General features: G+C 41.4%; 1 protein-coding gene across 3 annotated transcripts in view; it reads left to right on the top strand.

The window, feature by feature from the left end:
• The window catches only part of ZNF608 (zinc finger protein 608), a 112,148-nt gene that overhangs the window by 25,176 nt on the left and 68,579 nt on the right, over nucleotides 1-18,393 (top strand). The window lies entirely within an intron of this gene.

Raw genomic sequence — 18,393 nt, 5'->3', positions numbered from 1 at the left:
GGCACGATCTCTGGTCATTGCAACCTCTGCCTCCTGGGTTCAAGTGATTCTCCTGCCTCAGCCTCTCGAGTGGCTGGAATTACAGATGCCCACCACCATGACCGGTTAATTTTTGTACTTCTAGTAGAGATGGGGTTTCACCATGTTGGCTGGGCTGGTCCTGAACTCCTGGCCTCAGGTGATCCACCCACCTTGGCCTCCCAAAGTGCTGGGATTACAGGGGTGAGCCACTGTGCCCAGCCAAAAATTTTTATTTATTAACCTTGGAGTAAGAAATGTCTCCCTAAACCAATACAAAACCCCTTAGCCATAAAAGGCAATGAATTATAAATCTGACTATAAGGCAGGGCGCGGCTCACGCCTATAATCCCAGTACTTTGGGAGGCAGAGGCGGGTGAATCACCTGAGGCCAGGAATGCAAAACCAGCCGGGCCAATATGGAGAAACCTTGTAGCTGGGAGTGGTGTCGCGTGCCTGTAATCCCACCTGTTTGAGAGGCTGAGAACCGAGAATTGCTTGAACTGGGGAGGCGGAGGCTGCAGTGAGCCAAGATCGTGCCACTGCACTCCAGCCTGGGAAACACAGAAAGACCTTGTCTCAAAAAAAAAAAAAAAAATTTTTTTTTAAAAGTCTCCTACTGCTTTTATGGTAGTTGAACTATTTTTATGGTCTTTAACTGGAAGTTATGATACATACCTTCTTGGGTTTGGGGGTCGTATTTCTACTTAAATAATTTTTGATCCAGTATACAGAATTATTGAACTCTTAATATAAATATTATTTCTTAATCATAGCTGTGCATCTGAATTACCCGAAGAGTGCTTAATTGTTTTCATTTCCACAGATATTCAGTCTCAGGCCTCCTAACCCCTATTCTGATTCTCCAACTCTAAAGGTTGGCTTCTTTGTGTGCATTTAGCAAAAGCTTCAGATAGCTTATTTGAAGATATCTTCTCCAACCCTCAACCCCCACCTCCCTGCCCTTTCTCAAAAGGGAGATGTTAGGAATGGTTATTAGAATTTCTTGCGTGTGTGTGTGTGTGTGTGTGTGTGTGTGTGTTAAGGGTTCTTATTTATAGAAAAATCATCACAGTATTGCTTTAAATATGACTTCATTAAGGTGTTTTACAGGTGGTTAATTAGTGTACTTGGTCAAATGGGAGGCAAAAGGACTAATGATTTGCAGCTCCAGCCCTAGGAATATTTACAGCCAGTAAATACACTTACTGGTGTTTCCCAGAATCCTAGGGCAGAAACATCCCGGCACAAATGAATTGCTTAAGTAGTAAAGATGAGCCATAGCTTTGCTTAGTTAGCCATTTTGGTTTAGTAGAATGTAGATAATTGCCATGGAGGCAGGGGGAAACGTTTTGGGAGTGTATAAAGCATGAAGTTGTAAGTATTACTGCTATAGGTCTGATCTATGCAGGTCATCTCTTCTAGTCAGCTGGGCTTCAGAAAATTGCCATGTTGCTCTTGTGCTCTCAGTGTGGAGGTAGCCAATAAGTCCTGCTGATGTTGGCCACATGTGGCCTTTAGGTAGATTGTTCCCTCCTGCAGACCTTTTACTCTTGATTTCTACCTGGGTCATGATCCAGGGAGAGAAGCTCTAGAACTGGGAATTGGGGGACTGGTCCCACTTGATGATTTGGCTTTGAGTTCTTTTTTTTTTTTTTTTTTTTTTTTTTTTGAGACAGAGTCTCATTCTGTCGCCCAGGCTGGAGTGCAGTGGTACGATCTCGGCTCACTGTAACCTCCGCTTCCTTGGTTCAAGCAATTCTCCTGCTACAGCCTTCCGAGTAGCTGGGATGACAGGCGCCCGCCACCTCGCCTGGGTAATTTTTGTATTTTTAAAGTAGAGATGGGGTTTCACCATGTTGGCCAGGCTGGTCTTGAACCCCTGACCTCAGACGATCCACCCGCCTCAGCCTCCCAAAGTGTTGAGATTACAGGCGTGAGCCACTGTGCCCGGCCTGGCTCTGAGTTCTTTTATGACCCTTGGGCAACAGCTACTGGCTCTGAGCCTTAGTTGCTTCTTGGTTATGTTGTCTGACTATCTTTACTGTTCCAAAACAGTTGTAATTTCCCCCATTTCTATTTATTGCTCTGGAAACACATGTCGTTTATCTACACTTTTGCTGTTTTGTTCTGTGGTGTGTGAGCGCATGTTTCCCCTGCCAGCCTGGAACCCCTGAGGGCATGGATGCCATCTTATTTGTTTTTATCTCCCTGGCGCCTAGCACTGAGCCCTCTTACAGGAAATGCTCAGTCAATATTTGTTGAATTGGATTCTCTTTTAGTAGGGTTACAGAGGAAAAAAGAGCCTTAAAACTGTCTCCATGGGGTCCACATCTTTTGTCTTTTCTTCCATGTAGAGATCGTTGGCAAAAACATTGATGGGAATTATCTATCTTGCATTTATGTGACATTTTTAATTCGTTAACAGTATTGTCATCTGTATAATCAGTTATATTGCACCTGGTTTCCCCAGTTTGGTAGAGCATGCCTATTGAGTTTTAAAGAATAAAGATGGGCCGGGCGCGGTGGCTCACGCCTGTAATCCCAGCACTTTGGGAGGCCGAGGCGGGCGGATCACGAGGTCAGGAGATCGAGACCATCCTGGCTAACACGGTGAAACCCCGTCTCTACTAAAAATACAAAAAATTAGCCGGGCGTGGTAGCGGGCGCCTGTAGTCCCAGCTACTCGGGAGGCTGAGGCAGGAGAATGGCGTGAACCCGGGAGGCGGAGCTTGCAGTGAGCCGAGATCGCGCCACTGCACTCCAGCCTGGGCGACAGAGCGAGACTCCGTCTCAAAAAAAAAAAAAAAAAAAAAAAAAAAAAAGAATAAAGATGATTTATTCAGAAGAGTCATGCTCTCAGAATAACAAACTGTCATGGCATCCTGTTTGCAAAAATCTGCATTAGGCAGATTTTTGTCTGATGATTTCTTTGTTATCCACATGACTTTCAGGGCTAAAATGAAATGCTACTTTTTTCTTTAAGTCATTATTCAAAAGTAAGAGAGAAGCGTTTATTATAACATATAGCTGAGGTGTGACCTTGGGAAAGTTGTTTAAACCAAGTTAATGATTTAATTTGCGGGGTGGGGGTGGGGGAGAAGATAAAGAAAAAGGAAAAAAAAGCCAGCCCAGGAGTTGGGAGTGTAATTAGATATTATGAGCTCAGGCATGAATTTGGCCCCTTTATCTCTGTTGAAATTTGTGTAAGAACATGAAGTGCGGCCCATTCTGACACTTTAATCATAGGTCATTCATAGCCATAATTGTTGTTGAAAAGAACAGTGGTTGGATTTATTTTTACCTGGAAGTTGCCCGTTAAACACAACATGTTATTAAAATTTATTTTTCCAAAAAGTATACTTTTCAGTATACATTTAACAGATTGAAGCTATACATGTTTACCATGAAAGTCTGTTTCACCTGAATGAATTCCGGTGTTGCTGTGTTAGATAGCTATAGCATGGTTGTGGTTTTTGTAGAGCCTCTACTAAGTTTTATATTTCTTACCATTCACAATTTTTGCCAGAAAAGTGGTAGAAAAAAGAAACTTCATAATCAGAAAGGTGATAGAGAAACCTCATAGTCAGATATATTATAAAAGAAGATGATGACACCTATTAACAAGAAATCTAACATCTTTTGGGGTGAGCTTCTAATACAGTATCAACAAAGCCTTGGAAGAGTTTCCTTTTTGAGACACCCCGCTTGCCCCCAAATACATTCGCTCAGATAAATTACTTACTGAGAAGGCTATTTCTTTTCTAAAATAAAAAATACAATCAATAATTTGTAATCTCTATACAGTGCCTGGCAGCTAGCTGCCCAAGGAACATTTGTTGAATTCAGTAGCACCTTAAATTATGTTTAAGTACTTCCAAAGCCATACTCCTGTTGGTTGTTTTGTTATTGTTGTTGTTGTTGTTTTGATAGCCTTCAATGATCATAAGAGAGTATGTCATTGCTCTGGCTCACAGGTGAAGAAACTGAGGTTTAGAATGAATGCCTGTGCTTTTAGTCTAGCAAATGTTTATTGAGTATGCATTGTAATGAAGAAGAAGCACAGCTCTTGCCCTTGAATTTGCCACTGGGTCAGTTCTCATCTCCTAGGTAGGTTAGGATTTTACTGGGCATGTATGGACTCTCTCTCCAGGAAAAGGAAGAGAGAAAGTACACAAACACAGAAACCTTTGCTTCTGTAATTACAAGGTTTCTGAGGCCCCACAAATCTTTGAACCCCAGATTAAGAATCTTTGATCCCCACATAAAGAATCTTTGATTTAACCATTGCTTGTCAACAAGCCCTTGAATTAAGTAACTGACTTAGGGGGCAAATAGCTTAACTACTGAGAAGCAATAGGAACCCCATGCTTCTTTTTCCTCTCCTAATGTTTTTCCCACCACCCCATGCTGATTTTGAAGTGGTGAACAACAAATGAAGTAACAGGAAAACACTTTGTAAATATAGTGTTCTACAGATATGAATGCAAACAAATCTGTAAGTGGCAGGGAAACCCAGGCCACACATTTCGCAGTGTGGCTTATGTTCATATATTAGGGAGCCTGCTGGAACCCCACTAAACTGTTAGTTGCCAGCTGTTTGGTTTAATCTGATCATTTACAAAAATATAGCAATCCTCACTGGTGTGTGTGTTAAATACAGACATCACTGAAACGAACGCTGTGCCTGTGACATACATTTTTGCAAGTGCTTTCTATGTATGGGTTGTCAGAGCTAGTTTAATTCTAATTGCAGAAATATCAGTGGGATTTATATCTGTCTTCTTCAAATAGTTGGAAAGAAAAAATGTAAGCACTTGGCACACATTTTGATTTTTGTTCTACATTGAAAAGAACCATGTTAATTTCAAGAAACTCATTAATGTGCAGGTCAGTACTAGTAGTTTCTCTTAGTTACATATTGGTGGAAGGCAGAAGTATTAAAAATGGCATATATGTAATGAGATTTTACAAAATTTCTGATTTTGAGGGTAGAGAAAAAGCCAGTGGATTTCCTATTGTGCATGTTAATTTAAAAATAATTTAATAATGACTCCATTTGTTTCATTCCAGCATTAAAAAGGGACATGGAGAAGGCTTGCCTGTCTTTATTCACCAAATAGCAGTTTTGCAGACCCTTACAAGTTCCCATATGCTAGTGAAAAACATTTTCCAAGAAATTGGCAGCATTGCACTTTGTAGCTGATGCCAGCTTCTTCCTTGGGCCAATTCAACAGAGAAGAGAGAGAAAAAAAATGCCTTGTTTTAGTGGCTGAATTACTCTGACAAGCTTTCACATCGCCCCTCCTCTTATTAATATTCTTTTTGATGTGAGCTTGTAAAACAGAGGATTGGCTGTTAATCTCCAAGATCTCAAGGGCTTTTGGCAGTGGCCCATAATTGATGTGTTCACATGGCTGTTGTCTGACTACTAATGATTAGACAGCAGTGTTATCTACCAGCTAAATCAGTGTTGCTTATAAATCACACTTGATAAACTGCAGTTTCATTTCTTCAAAGAGTTCGTACAATTCTGCATACTTTGATGGAAGTGCCAGAGGCATTTCATGATTCTTTGACAGCTTAGATTAGGTTTATTTTTCATTTCTGTTTGACAAAATATTAGACTTTTTAACGCATGTGAAAGAGAATTTTTTTCTTCCCCTAACAAGGCATTTAAAGAGTGCTAAGCAGAGAAAGATGACCTGCTTTCAGTGGGAAGATGTACAAGTTGGGATGGCAGGTCCCAGTTTTGCTTTTGCTACCTACTCCAAGGTAAATGGAATGGGGCCATGGCATCTGGTGCCATGCCACTTTGAAAGAAGAAGAGAAGAGGCCACCAGCAAGGAAGTTTGCAGAATGTGGGCCTGTGCTCAGATTGTGACAGGGTGGAGTAGTGAGAGAGCACCAATTGCTCAGCCATGTTATGTGTTGAGCCCCTGCGTCAAGGTGTGATTCTGCTTTATAGACAGGCAAGAGAAAGCAAAAAGGATTTATAAGAGGAAAAGGTGCCAGCCATAGGATTCATTTTCCTCCTTCGCTGCCCCTATAGGGACACTTGCCTGGCCACAGACACACCCAGAGTCCCCCATCTGTCCAGAACTCTGTGTACTGCAGAGATGAAACCAGGTTGCATGTCGCATGCACATGGTGGGCTTTGAGAACTTCTGCTAAGTTTTGGGTCTTTATTGGCTACAAACGCCTGTGGTCTTGAGTTAACTTTCCTCATTTATAAAACTAAAACAACAACAAAAAAGGACTAAATGATATCTAAGGTCATTTTATTGCTCTTTATTTTGCATGTCCTTGGACTGTATTGTTTCAGAGCCTCAAAAAAGCCTTTTTGCTAACATTAGTTAATCTTTGCTTAATTTTTGAGATCAAATATTAGATTGCAAAGAAATGGTTAAATCAGAATGGTTTGTGATTTTTAAAAAATGAATTTATTTATTTATTTATTTAAGGTGGAGTCTTGCTCTGTCACCCAGGCTGGAGTGCAGTGGCGCAATCTTGGCTCACTGCAATTTCCGCCTCTTGGGTTCAAGCAATTCTCCTGCCTCAGCCTCCCCAGTGGCTGGGATTACAGGTGCTTGCCACCATGCCTGGCTAATTTTTTTTTTTAAAATTTTTAGTAGAGACAGGGTTTCTCTATGTTGGCCAGGTGGGTCTCGAACTCCCGACCTCAGGTGATTCGCCCACCTAGGCCTCCCAAAATGCTGGGGTTACAGGCATGAGCCATTGCTCCTGGCCAGCAAAAATGAATTTTAAAAATCGCATTTCTTTTAAGAGAAGTTTATATAATTTTAAAATGTGTCAGAGGGTAAATATTTAATCAAAATTTACTTTATTTTGAGATGGAGTTTTGCTGTTGTCGCCCAGACTGGGGTGCAATGGTGCCATCTTGGCTCACTGCAACCTCCGTCTCCCAGGTTCAAGTGATTCTCCTGCCTCAGCCTCCTGAGTAGCTGGGATTATAGGCATGCACCACCACGGCCCGGCTAATTTTGTATTTTTGTAGAGACGGGGTTTCTCCAGGTTGGTCAAGCTGGTCTCCAACTCCCGACCTCAGGTGATTCGCCTGCCTCGGCCTCCCAAACTGCTGGAATTACAGGCGTGAGCCACCATGCCCGGCCAAAATGTACAACTTTTACTCAGAATAAAATTATGTTCTGTGACCAAGATTGGGAGTGGGGCTAATAATAACTTATTAAAGTTTAAAGAGTTATTAGCGCTCTAGAATGCAAGAATGCAGGAGAATGCACTTAACACTAAAGCTACCTGAAAAAATTTCACCTATCCTACCCTACCCCACTCCACCAAAACAAAAGTCATGTAAGATTTAACTGAGTACTTCCTTTTATATCCAGTACTTTGAGACCTTAAATCTAGGTGGCAAGTTTATTTCCCAACTTCCTAAGAGTGGCTTTGACATGAGCACTACTTTTTCCTAGTATATTTTAGGGCTGTAATTAAAATAAGCACTATAGTCAGGGAATAAATGTTTATTGATAAGTATTAACATTGATGAACAAAGGTGCTTAACTAAGCTGCTTATTTAAATGACTTGTGGTTGAAGGAAATCCCCTCTTTTTTTTTTTTATTAAATGAAACAATTTAAATTTAAGTTGTTTTGGTTATGGTTATTAGATTTTAATGCGCTATGGAAAAATACCCATGATTAACTTAGAGAAGATAGCCATTCAGTGATTTAAATAGATGCTTCATTTAGTTTTGATACGTAAAGCAACTATATTAGAGTTTCTTTCTTTTCTTTCTTTTTTTTTTTTTTTTGAGACGGATTCTCGCTCTGTCGCCCAGGCTGGAGTGCAGTGGCGCGATCTCGGCTCACTGCCAGCTCCGCCTCCCGGGTTCAGGCCATTCTCCTGCCTCAGCCTCCCCAGTAGCTGGGACTACAGGTGCCCGCCACCACGCCCGGCTAATTTTTTGTATTTTTAGTAGAGACAGGGTTTCACCGTGTTAGCCAGGATGGTCTCCATCTCCTGACCTCGTGATCCGCCTGCCTCGGCCTCCCAAGGTGCTGGGATTACAGGCGTGAGCCACCGCGCCCGGCCTATATTAGAGTAATGCAGCTAGAAAATATGAGAAAAATGCATTAAAAGTTATGGAGTATGGTTTTCATTATGTAAGATATGTATGCATAAGTAAGGGCTGGTTGGTAATATTAAAAATAAAAATGATAACATTTGAAAAGATTTTTTACACCACTTAATAATATTTTCTGTTTAAAAGCAGTATACGTACATATATCTATGAGCTTTATGAAGTGTGTATATTACCATTATGGCAAAAAATAAGCATGCATTTTTTAATTTTAGAAGATAATAGTTTTTCTTGACTGATTTAAATCATGATTCAAATCAACTTGATTTAAATGTAGTCTAGATAATGCTAAAACTATATTGCAGGTGTTTGTCAACTAGCTAGAAATTATTTTAATGGTTAAGGGAGTGCATAATAGAAATAATTATTTTGCTGCAGATATGGCAAGCTCTGTCACCCGTGGGGTGCTTGTACTTGGATATTAGACACATTTGTAAAAATAAATAATAAATATTCTGGAAACGTGATGCCAAGAGAGCGTGATCCTGTTTACCACCCCTGCTATCCTTCATTTCTTTGTGGCATCATTTTTTGTGTGTGTTAAAGAGTAAATGAGCTGACTTGGTAACTGTGCAAGAATAAATGGTTAATAACATTTATTTTTATTTACATTTGGGCATTCTTTTGAGACCATTTTCATAGAGTTTGTTTCATTTAATTCTTGAAGTACCCCTATAAAATAGCTGAGGAAGCATTTTCATAGAGTCCATTTCATTTGATTCTTGAAGTACCCCTATGAAATAGCTGAAGCAAGCATTCTTAATTTTTATGGATGTTAACACTAGAAGCAGAAGATCCTGATCTCATTCTTAGGCTGGGATTTCTCCTAGGATGTCAGCTTTTAGAAGAGGAAAAATCACTGTTACCTCCAAATAAAATCTTACTATGTAGTTGGTTCTAAAGAACCTTAAATATTCAATTATAAATTCATCCCCAGGTATTTTGAAGTGTTTCATTTAATTTGAAAACTGTCATCTGGTTTTCAGAGACTACAGCAGTATGTTTTTAATGTGTTGGTTTAGCCATGTGACAAATTAAGCAAGCCCTATGAACATGTGTTATTGAGATTGGTATTGGCAAGGACAATAATAACTAACATTTGTTGAGCACTTATATGATAGAGATACTACGGGCTTTATGTAGGATCTCTTGTTTGATATGTCTATTACATTAAATACAATTAGGTAATACTATAATCTCCACTTTATAGGTGAGGAAATTGAGGCTTAGAAAGGTTAAGTAAATTTTCAAGATTACACTAGTAAGTAAATGATCTGAGATTGAAGCACAGAGACCACACTCCTATTTATTACACTATATTACCCAGTTCAAAAGCATTAGTGAGACATGTGATGTGTGACATTGACCTGTCATCCTCTGTGAGAAGTAGCTTCTGGGACTGATGGTCTTAGTTGTGCATCCATGACTAGACTTCTGGATGAAAGAACTCCAAGTTTCTAGGAGGGCTTGTTTCATTTCTAGTCCTCAACAGAATGTGTTTGAGAACTTGATTTTTTCATGTAATTCATTCACTTATGGGATAATTAAGATAAAATATCCTGGTTTTCAAACTGAAAATGTTACCAAAAACACATTGCATTTACATAGGATGGTTGTTTCTTCTTTTGGGAATAGAGACGTATCATAGATTGACAATGTTGTTTTTTTTTAAAAAGTTTACTTCTTTGTAAGCTCCGTGAAGGGAGGGATCTTGTCTGTCTTGGTTGTCATTAGCACTCAGCACAATGGCTGGTATAATAAAAAGATGTTCAATAAATATTTAATGTTTTACGTTATGACTGCTTAGGTTAGAACTGGAATGTGGCTCCTCATATATCTTTTGGTTTATGACTCCTAGGTTTTTTTAAGAGAGTTAGGTAGTAGTAGGTACATTTATTATTATTTTTCATTCAGAGATGGATCTATATGTTTACTTTTAAAATCTCCTACACTTCTGTCCACTCCCTACTTCCTTTTTCACTTCCTTCCTGCCCTGTTCCAACATACTGTTAACTTCCCCTCCCCCTCTCCACCAACAGATATTAACGTCCAAGAGTGAACCTAAATGAGCTCTTGAATTCAGTAGAGCAAGGATTGGCAAATTTTTTCTGTAAATGGCTGATAGTAAATATTTTAGGCTTTGCAGGCCAAGAGGCAACATCACAGATATTATGTAGGCACTTGGATAACAAGAGAGAAAACAAATTTCCACAGAATTTTTTAATTGACAAAATTTAAAATCCAATGACAATTATTGAGCACAATTTTTGGTTATACAGATCTACTGATGAGAAGAATGAAATTCTTTTTGTGGGAGAGAATAACATTCCACTTAATAAGTGTTCAAAGTTAATGTTTGCTGTCATTACATTGACTGCAAAAATTCATCTGTAGAAAACATTCTTAGCTTTCAGGCCTTAGGAAAACAGACAGTGGGCCAGATTTGGACTGTGGGCCATCATTTGGTGACCTTTTAACTAGACTGTGGACTGAGAAATCCCTAAGCAGGGTTACTTGCCCTGGATATTCCTTCTCATAAAGGCTCATTGCTCTAAGACTGGAAAGGGAAGATGTTCAAATGGGATTTGTAGGGTGGAACCACCTTAGGGAACTAGTGAATATAAAGATAGAAGAGTAGTAAGAGAGAAGGGAAGGAGAGAGAGTTTATCTCTGTTCAGGGACCAATGGTGATTAAGGGGCATGTGCCTTGGACGTCATGCTGGGAAGGCCCGAATCAGGTGGTGGGTGGGGATAGAGGTTTGAAAAAGCTTATTTAGGATCCCTATTACTTTTGTTATTTAGCTTCCTGAAATGAAGGGCTCATTATCTTGGCCATCAGTGACATACAAAGATTAAGGGACATGGCATTTGGGATGGGATCTGGTTTCTCAAAGATCATGAGTCATCTAATGGAAAAATAGGTGACTTGCAGCATGGTGTGGAGTCATTTTTTCACCTAAATTGAAACAAAAGGTTCCAGGTTGGTGTAGGGGCAACACTGTGAGGCTGCCAGTGGCTGTTAGGGTAAAATTAAGGGAATTATTAGGAATCTACAGGTTTTAAAAAGCCAGCCGCTTTGTTCTTCTGGTAGCTGGAGGGAAAGCAGGGACCCTGGGCCAACTCCACAGGGTGGGTGGGCACTGTCTCCTCGTGGCTTCTCCATTGGTGTCATTGGACACCAGACTGCCCAGACCTTGGTACTCTTAGAGCCCCGCTCCTTAGATTAGTCACCCCACTTTCCAGGTTTGCCAGTCCCTCTCCAGCCACTCTGCTCCTTCTCACTCTTTGTGCCCCATCACTATTGGGGTCTACAGGGTTTTGGCCCTTCTCTTTACATTCTTTGCATTTTCCCTGAGCCATCTCAGCCGCTCCACTGGCTTCATTACTTTCTTTCTGCCAGGGGTCACAGAGATGATCTAGAATGATCTAATTCTGTCCATTCGCCTGATAGACGTTGCCCAACAGGCGATCCTCTGCCCATCCTCCCCATCCCAGGCCATGACACTGTCACCAACGGAAACAGACCGCTGGGGCACATCTTGAGTTTGTCCTCCTCTGCCACCTTCCCGAGTCTGACTTCTCCTCCCTATCCCCCCACCCCACCACAGGTGCCAGGTCTTCTTGGAGTACTGCAATGGCTTCTTTTTTTATGTTTTGTGATGGAGTCTGGCTCTGTTGCCCGGGCTGGAGTGCAATGGTGCGATCTCAGCTCACTGCAACCTCTGCCTCCTGGGTTCAAGTGATTCTCCTGCCTCAGCCTCCCGAGTACCTGGGATTATAGGCACACACCTACACCCGGCTAATGGTAATGGTTTCTTGTCTTCCTTCCTCCAGTCTTGCTCTGTCTCATCTGTTTTCCCATGGCTTCCAGTGTGCTTTTTACCACATTAACAATCGAATCCTTCCGTGCCCCTACTTTAAAATCCTCAGTGCCCACTTCCAACTTCATAATAACCCCCCAGATTCTTAGCCTGGCCTGGGCTCTTGTGAATTCTCTGATATTCCAGCCTCAGCTCTCCCTGTCCCTGCCCCTCCCCCTTGGTGCTCCCACAATGCCCTGGGCTTAACTGACCATCTTCAGCTCTGACCACACTTGGCTCTGCGGCCACTGCTCATCTCCCCACCTTTGGCACATTGTGGCACCTGACAAAAACTTGTTGGATGAAGGAATGACTTCCCCAACAGTGAGGCGGCTTAAACGGCAACCCATCTAAAGGGGAGGGCCTGGGGTTAATACATGATTCCTGTCACACAAATTAGGTCCTTATGCCACCTTGGACTCACTTGTGGATTTCAGGACCTCTGCATGAGGAGTTGAAATAATAGTCTTCAAGCATCTACCCTCTCCTCTCTGCTTTACTTTTACTCTAAAGTGGAATGCCTTAGCATCTTTTCATTAAAAAGTTAGTTTAAAAAATGGTAAAATAGTATATGGTCATGTTAAAATTTAAGCAGCATAGAAGGCTATAAAATGAAAAGTGATTCCTTCTTCCTCTGTATGTTTCTATATGGATAAAATTTCTGAAAGAACACACAAGAAACTGTTAGAAGAGAGGTTCTCTCTGGAGAGTGATCTGTTGACTTTTATTAATAAAATCTGCTGTGTTCTCAAGGTGGGGAAACCGAATTCTGGACCTGTGAGCAAGCAGCTTTTTTTTGTGTAGGCCTCTGTGAGAAGAAACTTTTAAAAGTGGTTTATGGTTTAGAACTTGGTAGGGGGCATGATAGACCTCATTGGGACAGGCTGTGACCTCTTGTTTTTGCTCCTGACCCTGAGAAGTAACTTTTCTCTTAAGACTAAGTTTCTTCAGTTTACACAATCAGATGAGAAAACCCACCCTTGCCTTTCTCTAGAGCTGTAGTAAAAATGAATGTTTCTTTAAAGAGTCCTTGACAATAGATATGTAGCTAAGTATTACATATGGATGGAAATACCATATACATCCATGTATAGAGATGGTGTATGGGGAAGCTTTGTCATGTTCTCTCTAACCATTCCATCTCTGTGATAAACTCTGGAGAACTTTACCCAGTTGCTTAACTGTGATTCAGAATGAAATCACATTTTCAAAACTTTGCTTAATTTATGAAAATTGATCAGCGTTTTGGATCAACATTTGGGAGGTATGGAAAGAAGAGGCAGGAGACATACATAAGAAGCTTCTTGGACATATGTTGAATATATGTGAGCAATATTCAGATTTTGCAGGGAGGAAAGTGAGTGGTACCAAGATAGTGTCCTGTACAGGGAGTCAAAATTGTCTTCTTCTGTGGCCGACCCACGATGCTTTGGGTGCTTCTGTGGCCTTCCCTTTACATGGATCTCGGCTCACCGCATAGCTTTATATACCACATAGCTCCCATACAGTGTGACTCAGGCACTTCCTTGTCATTTAATTTGTTATGACCAGCATGTTTTGAGTTTGTAATTCAAATGTGTAAAATTTTCGTTGAAAATACTCCTTTTAGGTGGTTGCAAGTGAGATTCCCTAAAAGAAGGTAAGAAAAATGACTGATGTTAAGCTGAGAGAAATCGGAATATGGTGGTTTCCAAAATGGGCTTTTCTTTCCTTTCTTCCTGCCTTTCTTTCGTCTTAAAATCATATCTGCATCCAGAAGCATAAGGATGAGAGACTTCTAACCTTTCCCTGATTTCAACCTAATTTCAAGGAGAAATAAGGGTCACACAAGGACGGTGTATTTATCAATGACCAATATCAACTAAGATACATGCATTACTCATGTGTTTTGAAATTGATTTATTGGCTAATGTAGGCGCAACCATGTTTAGCAATATCCAGGATTTACCACTGAACTTTCTTTTTAAAAACTTTCACTTTTAAGGGATTGGGAACAAGATCTAATGGATAGAAATGGAATTTGCATGGAACTGTTCAGGAATTCAGCTTTGTACAAAGGGCCTTGTGCAAAGGATTAATCCAAGAACACAGGCTTTTTTAGTACCTTTACGATGGTCTCCTTTCTTTGTGGCTTATTTTTGTGCTTTAAGTGTCTTTGGAAATGGGATGAGAGGAAATCAGAGAACTCTTATGAACAAGATATGAAAACACTGATCATTTACTGCCACTATTTAAAGCACACACAGCTCTCTGAGCAGTGAAAGATGTCAGCGGCACTTTTGAAACAGATTAAGTATCTGTGGCTCAGCAGTAGGACAGGTTTTCAAAGAACACAACTGAGGCTAAGTATGTGACAACTGATGTGGTGTGGTAGAAAAGAGTCCCTGTGTCTGCTCCGCCTCCACCAATATCGCTTAGCTATGGAACTCTACACAGTTCAAGGCCTTTGAGGGAGGAATTTAATTTGGCTTCATAACAAAAGAAATTTAAGACATTGAGTAGAGTAGTTTAATTATATTCCATCTTTACATACTCAGTACCTTCTGTTTTGCTTTGAAAACTGTCATGGCTAGAGAATGAAGTTAAAAATAGTCACTGCTGTTTAAAGCATATTTTACACATGTAGCTGTGTACATTCTCTTGCTTTGTGACCTGCATATAGGGATCCTTCTGGCAGTCAGACACGAAGAGTCAGTGACCCCCTTTCCTCTCCACCCCAAAGCAGTACCATGCAGAACCCAGATTTTTTTTTTTTTTTTTTGAGACAGAGTCTCTCTCTGTTGCCCAGGCTGGAGGGCAATGGTGCAGTCTCGGCTCACTGCAATCTCCGCCTCCTGGGTTCAAGCAATTCTCCTGCCTCAGCCTCCCGAGTAGCTGGGATTACAGGAGCCGCTACCACGCCCAGCTAATTTTTGTATTTTTAGTAGAGACTGGGTTTTTCCATGTTGGTCAGGCTGGTCTCGAACTCCTGACCTCAGGTGATCTACCCGCCTTGGCCTCCCAAAGTGCTGGGATTACAGGCGTGAGCCACTGCACTGGGCCTCGGATTTTTGGCATTCTGGAATTTTGGCATGGTGGGGGTTCTGGCTGGAGGTGGAAGCATCCGTCTTGGCCCCACTGGCCTTGGGGCCAGAGCCCTGGTCCATCCCCAGGCCAAGTCCTACCAGATCAGCTGCTAAGCCTGAACAGCACTTGAGGGCAGGGTTGGTCTTCATACCTGATAATGAGAAAGTGGAAATGGCAATATAATTCCCAGTCTGTGCATAGTGGTAGTTTTAGAATTGGATGATTTAAAACAACAACAATAAAACAAAAGCTGAGCTTTGGTTTCAGTAAGGTTTTAAAGTGAGGTTTCTGAAGGGATTGTAGTATTTGCTTGCAAGCCTGAGATTCACTATTCTGAACTATGGGTAATAAAGGGTGATTCAGGTATATTGCTTCCAACATACAGAAAAGGGTCAGAAATTACCCATGGAGAAAGGTTTCTTTCCATCTCATCTTCTATTTTACATTTAGAAGGGTTTGCGTTTGATGTTAGACCAATGTGGGGTCAAATTCTGGCTCAGCCACCGACCCTGAGTGACCTTTTAAGTTACTTAACTTTTCCCACGTTTCCTTTTCCTCATCTGTAAAATACTTCCCTTAACAATTTTGTAAAGATCAAAAGAGAGAATGCACAGTATAATCCCTCCTACACTATATGTGGTAAGACAGTTATAATTCCTCTATGTTGTATGTGTTAAAAAGTAGCTGCTGATGTTACTATTTTTATGAGAAAGCCCATGGACTTTAAGATCAGAGAGCTTTGGTCTTGAATTTCAGCTCCTTAGATAAAGTTGCCCATCCTCTGAGATCTTCAGTTTCTGCTTCTATAAAACAGGAATGTTGTGAGAATTAAAGGAGACAGAAAAAGTCTGGTACCTTAGACCCTTTGTGAGAATTTGCCCATGTTGTTTTCTCAGCAAGCTGCAAAGCGTAAATTGCTTTGATCATGGTTCTGAAAGGAAGAGTTTTCTCCATCGCATTTACGAAAGGCAGAATTAGAAGTGACCAAAATTCAGTTGTTACAGGTTTGTCCTTTAGGGATGGAAATTCAGCCCCAATGATTAGTTCTGGAGAAAAGATCAGTGCCTAATTTAAGGAAATGGTTTTTAAAGCTTCCCCTGCTTTGCTAATGAAGCAGTGACGTCAGGCAGAAAAAGGGTGGTTAAAATGCAAAGTAAGAGACTGCAGCAGTGGTCACCTCTAAAGAGCTGTGATTTCCCCTACGTAGTAGTGGAGTCTCTTTCTAATGCTTTTTAAATGAAGAGGTGACTATGGGCAATCTCATAAAACAGCCCAATACCAGGATATGGAGAAAACGTGAACATTAAGTAATCGTGCCCCAGCATTCTCATAGACTATAAAAATATTGGCTCTGAGCAAAGTAAAACACCATTCCCCCTCTGGTTGTTGGTGATCCCGGGATTGAGGGGTTAATAGCAGGATCGGTGTAGATATTTTTGGCAGTAGACGTGAGAAAGCTGTGGCAAGCTTCCCTGTCAGGGTTTAGACCTGATCCCAGGTAAAGGAGGGAATCTCTCTGCCTTCTGGAGGCTTGCTTCTTGGCAGTCCTGGGTTTCGCCTTCTCCTTCTACCTGGCAGCAGAGCCACCTGAATGTCTCTTTGTTGGGTCTGGGTGGAGCAGGAGTGCTCGAGGGAGCACTCTCCAGCCCTACCCTGGCCACCTATCCTCACTGGCTGTCGGTTTCCTGGTACTGAAAGCGTCACTGACCGACACAGTGAAATGCCCCAGTGATGAAAAGCTGTCCCCACCAACACTCCAGCTTTGGATCCTTCCTTGCCCATCAGCACTCAGGAAGCCCTTGAAAGAAGGTGAACGGAGAAAATATTGCCAGGGTTTCCCTGCAGATTGCCCGCCCCCAACCCAGCCCTCTGATTACACACACTAAGTGCCGCTATCTGTGTAAATAACCTTTTCTTCCCTGCCTCCCTTCAGCCTCCCTGCTCCCCCTCCCATGCTCTTAGGCTCTCTCGCGTGATAAATAGCCAGGCTACTGCTCAGCATGCACTAACACCTGGGAATAATCATGCAAAAATAACAGTGAGAGACTGCCGCGCGTCTGTTCTTGACATTAACTTTCCTCGGTTTGACAGGCTGCCACCACCAGCTGTTAGACTTATGGGTCTTTTTTTTCCAGTGGAGATGGCTGCTTTCCTGCTTTCCTCTTTTTTTGGGTTCTAATAGGTTACATCAGTGTCCTATCAAGATGACAGAAAAGAGCTTTGACAAAGAAACCATTGCTAAAACAGGCCAGTTCTCTATTCTGATATTTTATTCCAGTTGTTAGTATCATTAGACTAATAATCCCCCACTGATTTTTAAATGAGGAATATCTGATTAGAACTATATTAGTGTTTCTCCCCTCAGAAAGGGATTTGTTGTTGCCTCTTGTGAATTGCCTTTGAATGTAGCAAATACTAGCATTTGGTCCCATAGGGCCAAACCACCTATCGATTTCAGGTCTCAGATATATTTGTAATAATGATACTAATATTGACAATAGCAATAGCCCCTGTTTATTGAGTGCTACCTTCTACCAGGCCCTGAGCTAAAGTTATTTGTATGATCTTCTGTAGTAGTCACATGAGCCAGATGTTATTTCCGTTTTACAGATGAAGGCACTGATTCCCCAGAGCGATCAAACTACTTGCTTAAGGTTTTGTAGCTAACAGTGGAGCTGGATTCCGACTCCCAATGAAGACAGATCGCTGCCCCACCCTGTCTTCCATTAACACGCTACTTTTTGCTCTCAGGCCACCATGAAAGTTCCTTTGGTTGTAGTTCTACAATTATCCTTGTAATTTTGCTATATTTGTATGATTATCTGACTAGTGTCACAGTCTTGCCCACTACACAGTCAGTCCAGAAGGGCAGTGACCTGGTCTGTTTGGGCCACTCTTGTTCTAGCAGGTTGCACGGTGCCTGGCAAACGGCAGGTGTGTAGTAATTATTGGGTGGATGTGTGATAAGAGTTGAGGTGAGCTGACTGTTAGGGCAGCAGTGCATGAGAAAAAGCTGCAACTAGAGATTAGGAGGAGGAGATTCTGTAGTAGTACGGGACTCATCAGGGCCTTCATGGTGATCCCATCATTGCCATAAAATTGTAAAATGGAGGTGGGTTAAGCCAGTTGACTGCTGCAGATGTCAGTGTATGAAAGAAGCAGTGTTTCCCCAGGCTGAGCTTCTCAAGGTTAAGCCCCCTTTCTTGTATTTTTAACATACTTTAATTGCACTTAACCATGCATTTGGAGGGGATTATAGATTTATGTTAAATATAGTAGGATATAAAAAGGAGCTTTGGAAGGTTGGGTGCAGGGTTAGGGAACTGTA

This window comes from Pan paniscus, chromosome 4, assembly GCF_029289425.2.
Source record: "Pan paniscus chromosome 4, NHGRI_mPanPan1-v2.0_pri, whole genome shotgun sequence".
Classification (NCBI taxonomy): Eukaryota; Metazoa; Chordata; class Mammalia; order Primates; family Hominidae; genus Pan; species Pan paniscus.
The sequence above is the reverse complement of the archived record's forward strand: the minus strand, read 5'-3'. Positions and strand labels throughout refer to the sequence as shown.